Source organism: Gymnoscopelus braueri, assembly GCF_963280865.1.
Source record: "Gymnoscopelus braueri genome assembly, chromosome: 1".
Classification (NCBI taxonomy): domain Eukaryota; kingdom Metazoa; phylum Chordata; class Actinopteri; order Myctophiformes; family Myctophidae; genus Gymnoscopelus; species Gymnoscopelus braueri.
In genome coordinates this window covers 48,254,341-48,264,732 of record NC_137603.1, presented here as the reverse complement: position 1 = coordinate 48,264,732, position 10,392 = coordinate 48,254,341, and the positions used below count along the sequence as shown (strand labels likewise).

The following is a 10,392-nucleotide window of genomic DNA, read 5'->3' as shown; positions in this document are numbered from 1 at the left end:
TCATATTAAGGACTTCCAACAATAATGTGCACTACATGTACCCAAGAGTTTTAGAGATACTAGTGTGGTTGAGATGCTGTGCTTGTGCGTTACCTTCAGCAGCATGGCCAGCATGGTGAGCATGGTGTCTATGTTCTCCTGTATTTTGCCCTGAGTCTGCAGCAGAGTGGAGCGTTGAAGTAGCAGCTTCAACTCCTGCAGTGGTGGAAAGAGTAACACAACCACATCACCTCAGTCAAAGTATGGATACTCCATGACGAATAAAACTCATTCCATTTTCTAAAGTCAAAGTAGGCCTACAGTACAGATAGCCCATGTCAAATAATACTCAGTTCATTCCTACTCGAGTCAATGTATACATAGTACCACAAATCAAGGGTGCCTGCAGGTATCAGGAAGTAAAATATATAGTTAGATTTTGTAGTTTTTATCATATTTGTTTTCATTCAGTTTATTACTATTAGTATAATTAGTATTTTACATTTTGGTCTAATTACCAGATTTCAAATTATTTTGAAAATATTCAGACTTTCAGGTGATAAGCACCTCAGAATTCTCTGCATCTCCGGCTGATATTTCTGTCAGCGTTTGAGATATTTTTTCCCACGGTATATTTTCATCTAGACTTGTCAAACCAATTCCTGCTTTGAATTACAATCACGCAACCTTTACAAAAATGAATGCAGAGAGAATTTATCCTGCTGGATAGGTAATCCAGCAGGATTCAAGTTTCTACAAGTAGATGATGATTTTCTGATTTTCTTTAGAAGTCAGCACATTGCTGTGTTATTTCACATAACGAACACATTTACAGAACTTCTAATGCACTGATGTAGTGTCAGTGATGGGCAAACTGAGGTTTTCTGAACCTCTGAACCTTTTCAGCCAATTGTATTGAGAATGGGTTCATTACTCAAAGCTTGAATTAAAACAAGCTGTAAACATGATTGTCATCTACTGGTGAAATGGGTGTAGTGCAGTCAAATGAGGCAGAAAACTGCAGGTCTGCTGCCCCTCTTATTTCTTTTAAAAAACAACTAAAGACAACTTTCTGTTTGCTGCTGCCTTTGATTGAGTTATTATTTATTTTTTCTCTTTTCTTTTCTACTCTGCACTATAACGGTATCTATTCATTTCTACTTTTGTTTTATGCATCCTAATGTCATTTTATAGTGTTATTATTGTGTTTCCTTTGCTTGATGTGTAAAGCACATTGAATTGCCTTGTTGTTGAAATGTGCAATAAATACAAATAAAATTGCCTTGCTGCATTACCCGAGTTTGAAAAGCTCTACAAAAAAGATTTAGATTGACTGATCTTGATTTACTGATTGATTTGTTTACATGGTTACAAATGGATATTATGTTATTATATACAAGGCAGAGAGTGTGCTTGGGGTCATGTGACAAGGGAGTGTGCATGTGTGATGGAGGATTAAATGTTTAAAGGGATTTTTTGTGATTGCAGGAAAGTTACCTGCTGAGTGGCGGAGGAGTCCTGGGCCAGTGTGTCAGGGTCATACATGGGTTCCAGAGCCTTCAGAGCCATTTCTGGACGCCCCAGCTGCTGCTGCAGCGTAGACAGGCAGAGACGGGCTTCAAGGTGCTAGGGGGCCATCTGCACGACCTTGTTGTAGCTCTCTGCTGCGTTCTCAATATGACCTAACGCCTTCAAACACTCTGGGAAGAGAGAGAGAGGGAGATCAGTTTTGTTTTTCTTTTTGTCTTTTCGTCCTTACATGGGTCTATCAATCCATCTAGACGTGCATCATAGCCACAGTTCTACGTTTTCTGCACACCATGCTGTGCGGAGTCAATGCATGTACTGCAGAGCTCTGTCTTGCATGGTGACAATCCCTTGATGCAACCAGAAGTTTACTACATATATTTCACTTTCCAATTATTAAATAGACCCCCTCACATTTATATCCAAGAATGCATTTTTACCTCCCTATTTATATTTCCTCATAATCATTAGAAAGTAGACTCAACAGGCTCAAAATCTCCAGCAATAAACAGGTCCATTACTGCCTGCAGTGATCTCCGTTGCCCTGCCTGTGTTCAGCTGTGTAATATTGTTTGAACACTGTGGGAAAGAGGGAGAGATGTTTCAGTTTCATATCTGTTGATTTCGTGTTTCTGATGATTTCTACTGACTGACACAGCGCTGTGTGGTTGTCAAGGCATTTTCAAGCTCCACATACAGTACTTAACTCATGTAGTAGAATTAACTACGAATTAACAAATTCATATCATGTTGTACCGCTATATCATCTGTCGGGTGGGAATCTCATATGTCCAAAACTTTACTTTTTAGGATTCAAATTTGAAAATAGTAGATCGACAAGCTCAAAATGCATCGCTTCGAGCCACGTTTGGATCTGCTACTTTTGAGTGACGCTGTAGTACAGTATAATCAAGTAGGGCGTTAATTTACGGAAAAACACATAGGAGGTTTCTGCCCGACAGCAATGATGTGATTGTGTGTGTGTGTGTGTGTGTGTGTCCTCGTGTGTGTCCTACCAGCGTGTCTAAGCCAGACCACAGCCAGGTTGTATTTGACAGATGTGACCAGGGCAGAGAGGAGTGGCAGGGCTGAGGTATACTGGCCCTCCTCCAGATAAGCTTCAGCTACGTCCAGATACAGGGGCCTCCTACCTCCTCTGGACTCTGCTCCATTAACTCTGTCAGCAGTGCCTATGAGGAGGAATAGACACAAGTATAAATACAGATACAGGCACACTATGCTTAGATTTTACTTTTTGCCAGTAGCCAGCCAGGCTAGTCACTTAGAATGTCTACTAGCTGGGGATGCAGTTACTACTAGTCTTGTTATGTACTGGTAGATTTCAAGCTAACTAATAAGAATACAAATAATAACTTTATTTATATAACATGTTTCTTATCAATGTTACATGCTTAGACAAGGGCAAACAATGACATGTCATGTAGTCAAATAAATTAACCAAACTAAAAACTGTACAATAAAAATAGAGCAGAGGGGTTTTACACAAATGGTACCTTGCACATTAATCAGGAAACAGTGTTGTGGCCTTGGATTACCTGGGAACTGTGTTTAATGCGTTGTGCTTGAACTGAACTGTTGTGAAATAACCTGAACTGAACTTTCAATATATTGTGTGTGTGTGTGTGTGTGTGTGTGCAACGGTGTGAATTAATAGGGTGAGTAGGGAAGAGTGTGGTGCTAACCACGAACACTTCAATACATGTTATGTAGTGGTTACTGGTTAAGAATGAACATTTTGTCAGGTGAAAAGCCGGACTATTTTGTATTTAACTATTGTGATATCACTCAAATTGAGAAGAAGTTTCACTTTGTATTCAGTCCGTCATACCATGAGTTGCATCAGAAATTATTTTTAAAGTGTCAAACCTCAGATTTGATAGTCAGTGATGCAGAGAGACTTCAATGGCTTTTTAAACAAAAGGTATTTGCATTTGCATTTGGGATAAGCGAACAAAGAGAACATAATTCGATATGATATTATACTGGCTCTTGTGTAATTTTCTTTGTCTAAATTGTGCTTATCGTGCAGCTTTCAATTATTGAGAGTTTTGTCAAATTTGTTAAATTATGTTTTTGGTGTCTTATAATACCATTAGGAATGAGTCTTGGGACAATCCATGAAAATAAGAATTAATTAATTCTTTCATTCATTCATTCATTCATTCATTCATTCATTCATTCACAGACTTACTTCCAGGGGTTTGAAGATCTGCTTGTGTATTAGACAGACCATTAGTTTGGCCCTGATGTCCACCGGCACAGTGTCTGGTATCTCCACCTCCATTATTTCACCTGGAGATCGGTATATATATTTTCATACCAACAGTGTGTCCAGTTAATGTTTATTTTGAAATGAAAGAAAACTACAAATGCAATCCCAACCCCAAGGCGGTTGCTTCGCACGTTGCTGGAGTTATAGCACAGATAACTTGAACTGTATATATGTCACAGGGTGAATGGAGATCCAGGGTGATTGAAGACAGAGCGCTCGTTTTTAGGCACGGGGCTTCGGGGCGAGGCGGGGCTTTTCGAGATAGGGTTTATTAGCGAGGCTCGCGAGGAGGAGGAGGAGAAGGAGGACGCGGCACTGCGAGGCGGGGGTTTATTACGTGAGGCGAGGAGGAGCTCCTCCTCGCGAAATAAACCGTCCTCCTTCTGAGAAGGGGGACGGTTTATTTCGCGAGGAGGAGCTCCTCCTCGCGAAATAAACCGTCCTCCTTGGGAGGGACGAGGAAGGGGAGGAGAGCACGGGAGGAGAGAGAGAGAGAGAGAGACACGGACGAGGAAGGGGAGGAGAGCACGGGAGGAGAGAGAGAGAGAGAGAGACACGGACGAGGAAGGGGAGGAGAGCACGGGAGGAGAGAGAGAGAGAGAGAGAGAGAGAGAGAGAGACACCGACGAGGAAGGGGAGGAGAGCACGGGAGGAGAGAGAGAGAGAGAGAGAGAGAGAGAGACACGGACGAGGAAGGGGAGGAGAGCACGGGAGGAGAGAGAAAAGACGAGGAAGGGGAGGAGAGCACGGGAGGAGAGAGAAAAGACGAGGAAGGGGAGGAGAGCACGGGAGGAGAGAGAAAAGACACACGCACACGCACACGCTTGTCCACGACGGAGGCGCGCCGACAAGTGGAGCTTGAGGCCGAGGAAGCGCGCCCTCGCGCCTCACGGCGCGAGTGCCCGCGCTGACCGGCCGATGCTCCACTTGTCGACTCAGCGCCGTTTGAGTTGTAAACCGATAGGGACAGAATAGTTCTTTTCATGGATCACTGTGTGCGTGTGTGTGTGTGTGTGTGTGAGTGTGTGTGTGTGTGTGTGTGTGTGTGTGTGTGTGTGTGTGTGTGTGTGTGTGTGTGTGTGTGTGTGTGTGTGTGTGTGTGTGTCAGGGAGAAACTAAAACAAAAGCCAGCAGAACACAATAAAAGTATCTTAACAGTCCATTGAAAGCATGAGCGCGTGTGCGTGCGCGCGCATGTGTGTGTGTGTGTGTGTGACTGTGTGTGTGTGGGTGGTCGCGGCCATATGTGCTTGTGCACAAGCCTGGCTTGTGGCTCCCTCTAGTGTTTCTTCTACAGAATTGCTGGGTGGGTAAAAACGAGCGAGCCTTCTTCAATCACCCTGGTTCTCCATTCACCCTGTAACATATACACTGAGGGCCACTCACCAAGAAACTCTTCTTTTACCACTTCTTCTTCTGTCGTTGGCTCCGTGGCCTCCTTCTCCTTGTCCTTCTCCTCCTTCATACTCATCTGCTCCATCTGCACTGATGTGTCTGCTGTACTTTCATCCCTCACCAAGACTATACCACAGAACTGGACCAGGATCTAGGGAAAACACACATAATTTCAGACACTTCAAGTATACATGCTCAAGCAATTTTCCAAGTAGTAGTTTTTTATATACAATAGAACACTCGCGCACGTCTCTAGACATCTCCCAACAGGACGTGCGGTTCAATGCAAGAACAATTTACAAAAAGTAACCTTCAAAAGAAGGGACCGCACACACTATTTTTATTTTATTTATTTTCTGACTTGTTTTCATTTTTCATTGCAATTGTGTCTTATTTTTCTGTATTGTCTTTTGTTTTAATGGTACAAGGAGAAACCAGGGTTGTGGCTCTTTCGGAGCGGGAACTTTGGGGGGGTGGGAGGGTTAACATACATTCACTGTTTTTTGTATACTCATTATTATAGACCTGTATGTGAAAATATAAAATAAAAAAACCTTGAACAAAAAAAAAAAAAAAGAAGGGACCGCACACTCCTCAAATGTAGGATGACTTGCTTTATTGATGCAGTGATGCACAACACGTTTTGCTATCACCTGAGGAAGCATCAAGCGAAACACATTGTGCATCACTGCATCAAAAATGCAAGTCAGCCTGCATTTGAGGAGGGTGCGGTCCCTTCTTTTGAAGGTTACTTTTTGTATTATTTAGTTGTTTTATATGTTTTATTATATTTGCATGCAGAAGCTAAATATTTGAATATTCGGATGAACATTCCAGTTTGCTTCTCTGTCACCCACATACATACATACACACACACACACACACACACACACACACACACACACACACACATAAGGTGTTACCTGCATGGCCTTGCTGTGTTGGTGGTTGGCAATGAACAGCTCGGCGGCCATGTTGGTGAGCTCATCGGTGATGAGGTCAGGGTGTCTGCCCAGGGCCTCGTCCATCACGCCCAGTGCCGACGGCAGATCATTACTCTCATAGTAACTCCTGTGCATGTGTGCAGACAGACACACAGGATTCAACTCCCAGAACATCTTGAAAATGTGTCACGTGCAACTAAATGCTTGATACACCAGGGAATCCCTGAAGCTGAAGTTAAATAATGACAGCTGAACAAGTGATACCTTTTGATGTCTTCAAAATGACACCAATACGGCACTTCTGGGTATTCTAAAACAGTGGTTCCCAAACTTTTTAGCTCAAGACCCAAAAGAGAAATTAGACGTTTGCCCGGGACCCAAACTAGAGAAAATAGCAGATCTACAAGCTCACAACGCGTCGCTTCGTGCCGTGTTGCGAGCTTGTGGATCTGCTATTTTCACTACTTCTTAAACATTTTTTTTACATTTATTTACGGAAATTCCATTTTTTTAATTTTATTTATGAAATACTTTTTGGAAACATTTTGGAATTGTTTTTAATTGATGAAAAGTTGTGACTTTTTTGTTTAAACTTTTTGAAATCTTTTGAAATAATATATGAATATATTTTTTTTATGTAGGAAACGAGAAGAAAGGGGATATTTACTCGCAACCCATAAAATTTGGTCCGCGAGCAAAACATGGGTCTCCTTCCCGGCCCACTGTTTGGGGAGACAGTGTTCTAAAACATGTGTACGTGTCGCTCCTCACCTGGCCATGTCTTTGGACAGCTGGATGAAGTCTTGTCCGCTCTCCATCGGCAACAGCGACAGGATGCGGCGGTAGCCGTCCATGCACTGCTTGTGCTCTCCTAGCTGCATGTAGAGGTTGGAGCGCTCCCACAGGAAGCGCACGTTGGTGGGGTCGTACTTGATGGCTGTCGGGGGGTAGAGAGATTGAAATGACGATATGAGCAACTAACATTTAGTCGTAAGATGGTGTCCCATGCCAAAATTAGCCAATCTACTTGCTCACAACGTGTTGCAGTTGTAAGCTTGTAGAGCTGCTATTTTCAGGCATAAAGGAGTAGTTCCCCCCAAAAAGTGACTTATTTTCTATCAATTAAATTCAAGGGGATTTTTTTCTGAGCCAATAATTTGATGTCCGGTGGAGTCTCCTACTGCCGATGACCCGGTCATCAAATTATTGGCCCAGGAATGCAACAAAAACAAAAAATAGAAAATAAGTAATTTTTTTGGGTGAACTACTACTCCTTTTTCAGTGTGCACGTGCCTGTGACCTACCCTTGCCGTAGCAAACCACAGCCTGCCGCGTGTTGCCTTGCTCCAGAGACATCTCCGCCAGTTTGACCCACTCCTCGCAGTCGGAGGGGTTGAGGTGAGCTGCGATCAGCCCAAACTGCAGCGCCTTGTCCACGTCCTCGTTGTCTTCATAGATCATGGCCAGGGTGGAGAAGGGCTCGTAGGCCAGAGGAGCTGAAGGAGGAAGCGTTAGGGGAGATATTAATCTGGCAGCTGATTTGGCAGCTTTTTATCTTATCTATTTAAATGAACACAGCGCAAAATAGCGGAAAAGGCTGATCTACAAGCTTACAACACGTGTTGTAAGCTTGTAGATCTGCTATTCCTGCTATTTCTGAAATATGTTTGAAAACGTATAAAAAGATTTTTTGGCAAGGATTATGCAAAAAGAATTGCGATTAGGCGATTATGTAATAATTGTGACAGGCCTACAAGGGAGAGGGAAAAGGAATATGTGGGAATGCTAGCTATTTAGAGTCACATCTCACTCACACACACAGTTCCTTACCCTGTCTGATAATCTCCATGCACATCACGATGGCATCGTCCTTCTCTCCTCGGGCATAGCGGATGTTGGCTTCACCCATCAGGCCCCGCAGAGCCCGGGGCAGCTTGCTGCGGTGACGACGATCCTGGGCGGACACGCACACACACACACACACACACACATTGTACTTGATGACTTGAATACATAGGACCACAATGGAAACAAGCCCTCAGGGCGTTTTGTGTTATCCTTACCTCTGTACCTTTTGCAAACTGTTAATTAAGTATTCAATCAATCAAAAAAACACATACACACACTCATTGCATGAGTTCAAAAAAATTGCGTGATTCTCGTCTCTGTGAACTATCACTCGATGTCGTTTCTTTACTATGACTTAATATCGAATCATGACCCTCAGAAAACTGTTCTCACTGTACACAGACACAACACAAATCATGAAAAGCAAGAGCGTGCTGCATACTTAACCTCCCCAACAACATCCACTCTCCTCCTCCCCCTCACCTTCATCATCTTCCTGTTCTCGCGGTTCAGCTCCATCTCCAAGGCGAACACATCCCCTACGCTCTGCTTCTCGGCCCCCTCCTCCTTCTCGGACACCTCCTCATCCTCGTCTTTGTCCTTCTTCTTCTTCTTCCTCCTGCTTCTCCCACCTGGCCTCTTCGCCCTACACACCACCTCCTTCTCCTTATAGTCCTCATCTTTTTCATCATCAACGTAGCTCATAGAGTCTGACTCGTTGTTGGCGTCCTCCTCCTCCTCCTCTTCCTCTTCCGAAGAAGATGGCTGCTGTATTCTGTCTTCCAACATGGAGGCGAAGGCCTGCTGGACCACAGGGCTGACTCCCTCCTCCACGTTACCTTGGAGGCTGAGGCCACCCATTTTCTGTCAGTGCTTATTGACACATCTGTCACCCAATCACCATGGCCCTGGGTAAAATTCAAGGAAGCAAAATTTAAAGAAAATGGAAATAAATTATAAAAATGATTTTTTTTAATCGGTACTTGAAATTCAATGTTATTCTGTAAAACCTGTGATTTGCAAGTAGGAATGAAAGCGAGTGTGTATATGACAGAGTGTGTTCATATATTGATGGTGCGTTACATTTTAAATACTAGGATATGAGTGTGTTTAGTATGAATAACTACAGTAGCGAATGTTATAGCAGGGGTACCGAAAGACCCAAAGGAGAAATGTGGTATCAGCCCTGGACCAAACGTCCAAAAATACATTACAAATAAATCACTTATGCCCTATTTCAATGATAGTGAAAATAGCTGATAAGCTTTTTTTGATACGTTTTTGAAAAATAAATCTTTAATTATTTTGTGAAGATTTCAATGTTTAGGATTTTATTCCTGACCCAATACAAATGGGTCTGTGACACAAAATGGGTCAGTCATGACCCAATGTTTTGGAAATACTATTATAGTGACATACCTTCAGAGTGAGTGTATGACAGTGCGTGTCCATATCCCAGAGAATGGCAGTCCTGTCATAGGATCCAGACACCAGTAGTCTACCTAGACAGACAACAGGACAGGAGAGCATAAAAGATCAGGATCACTTAACACATTGAATGCCGAAAACGGTCCGGACCGTTTTTGACCCAATTCTATTTTTATACATGTGGGCCACGTGGGGCGCTAAAACGAAACTTTGACATCACCCAAGGAGTTTCTGAGAAGAAGAGGCTGGATCTGGCTCCATGTCAAAAATCCTTCCGGTCGGCGTTTTCAATGTTATCTCCTTGACTAAAAGCTTAATATCTCCATTTCTTTTTAACGTGGTGAAAACGAGCCGTTTTCGATCGGCGATCACGCTGCAATGGAGGATCGCGTTAGAAATATTATTGTTCCAGGCGTTAGTCGGGACCCTCCGCCGTCTCGCACGCACGCTTTGTTTACATGCACTTCCGCGTCGGGGCTTCTACAGCACGAAACGTATAACGCAAATGGATGGAAGAAATGCAGGCACTCAACGTATAATATTTTAATAAACCTCTGGCACCCAATGTGTTAAACAAACTTATAGTAGTAATATGACAGGAAGTGAAAGACTCATCACATAACTCCTCTTGTCTTGTCGACACCTTGTTATCTGTTATCTCATGTACTGTCATCTCCGTACCCAGCTAAAACGTCCTTCATTACATGATGAACTGATACAGCCGGCTGGACTCCTGTATTCATAAATGTCCAAATGTGATGATGACCGAGTTACAGAAAACAAAGGGTTCTCCTTTACTGTCAGAAATGTTCTCTGGAATGAACTATTTGATTGTATCTCAGTCCGCATTTTGTTCCTGTTTGGCTCTGCGTTCCTTTTTATTATTATTTAAAGGTTGATCTTTACTTACAATATTTTTAGATCTATCAGTAGTGTAAATGTTTCCAGTTCTTACCATCAGATGAGAAGAAACAGGAG

General features: G+C 42.9%; 1 pseudogene across 1 annotated transcript in view; it reads right to left on the bottom strand.

Annotated features, from left to right (window-relative positions):
• The window catches only part of LOC308088846 (general transcription factor 3C polypeptide 3-like), a 15,671-nt pseudogene continuing 5,279 nt past the window's right edge, over positions 1 to 10,392 (bottom strand). The window contains exons 5-17 of the transcript in view: positions 10,370 to 10,392; positions 9,406 to 9,488; positions 8,470 to 8,850; positions 7,969 to 8,092; positions 7,443 to 7,634; positions 6,910 to 7,075; positions 6,118 to 6,265; positions 5,186 to 5,345; positions 3,719 to 3,819; positions 2,523 to 2,696; positions 1,477 to 1,679; positions 94 to 195; positions 1 to 12 (exon numbers count right to left, since the gene is read on the bottom strand). The exon at positions 10,370 to 10,392 is cut by the window's right edge and continues 162 nt beyond it. The product of the transcript in view is annotated as a general transcription factor 3C polypeptide 3-like (transcript). The remainder of the gene's footprint in view (positions 13 to 93; positions 196 to 1,476; positions 1,680 to 2,522; positions 2,697 to 3,718; positions 3,820 to 5,185; positions 5,346 to 6,117; positions 6,266 to 6,909; positions 7,076 to 7,442; positions 7,635 to 7,968; positions 8,093 to 8,469; positions 8,851 to 9,405; positions 9,489 to 10,369) is intronic.